Here is a 1436-nt window from a genome sequence, read left to right as displayed (position 1 = left end):
ACACACCGGGTCGCGCATCGTTATCAGAGGCGAACCACAAGCCCCTCCCACAAAATTAGTAATTAATTTCTGATTAGTCGCCAATGATCGGCTACTTTCGACGCCGCCGGGCATACAGAATGTTAAATTATTATTATAATTATTATTATACAAGGTGGCACCACCTACGACAGCTGAAACTGTCGGGAGTGGGGAGGCCATGCGCGCGTTTCGACCGGTTTTCGTCCGCCGCCCGGTGCGTTCTCATTTGACAAAGAGTATAATTTTAGATCGATAAACTGGTTATCACTTATCTACACGATAAGCGTGGTAAACACACAGATATGTATAATAATTATTAATAGTTATTATATATATCTGTGGGTAAACACCAAACGGTATCGAGTGTATTGACTTTCGAATATGGTGTAATTCATAGATAATAGTATCTATGGTGTTGTGGCTGGCCACCGCCACAATATTCCCTCTCTACGGTCCCCCTGCTGTGGTTGGCGACACCAACCCGCGTCCGGCATGTTACAGCGTCTCCACGGACGTTGCGGCGTGCCGGGTGCAACTCGCTCTCTTTCGTAACGGCTCTCGACGTGCACACACGACACACGTCCGCTCACGACCCACTCGCGACAGGATACGAGTCCTGATTCTCCAGGCAACATGCCCACGCGAACGTCGATCGACACGGCGGCACTGCCACCACGTCGATCCAGAGCCCTCGTGCCTTTCTCGATCCTTGACGACCGGCACCCTCAACACCGTCGACCGTTGTTACGACCGCAGCAAAACCGGCCTCTCTTCTCTCTGTAATAATTCATTAATAACTTCTCTTTCGGCTCAATAAATCACAAATCATATTTCAATTCAATTCAACGTGTTACCTACTTACTTCATCCTTTTACAATCATCTCTAATTCGAGTAACACAAACAACATGTTGGCTACGGGGGAAGCCAGCACGAAGTCACAACGCCGTTATCAACACTTTCTTCCCTCGCACGCCACAGTGTATTTGTAATAATAATAATAATTTTTTTTTTTATTATAATTATTATTATTTATTGATTTACAAAATACAAGAATATTACATAAATAACATATTACATAAATACATAATATAGTGTACAATGCATAATGGGCCTCACTGAGCAAGTTCGTGAGAATTAACGTTGACTGTTCAGTGAGTACTGACTACTGAGTACTACTAAATAGTAGTCATGACTAAATAAACTTGAAAGTACTGAGTAGTGACCACTGACATACGATACGTTTAAGTCATACGCCAGTAGACTTTTTATCAATTTTCCTATCTAATATTAAATAATAACTATAAATTAAGAAGTAATTATCATATACTTTGTTTATTAGAAACGACTTAATGTGTTGGCTTTATTGGCATGGCACCGGTCAATACAATAATCCTGCCAGATGAGGTTATCGATG

Source organism: Acyrthosiphon pisum, unplaced genomic scaffold (genome assembly GCF_005508785.2).
Source record: "Acyrthosiphon pisum isolate AL4f unplaced genomic scaffold, pea_aphid_22Mar2018_4r6ur Scaffold_21922;HRSCAF=25289, whole genome shotgun sequence".
Classification (NCBI taxonomy): Eukaryota; Metazoa; Arthropoda; class Insecta; order Hemiptera; family Aphididae; genus Acyrthosiphon; species Acyrthosiphon pisum.
The sequence above is the reverse complement of the archived record's forward strand: the minus strand, read 5'-3'. Positions refer to the sequence as shown.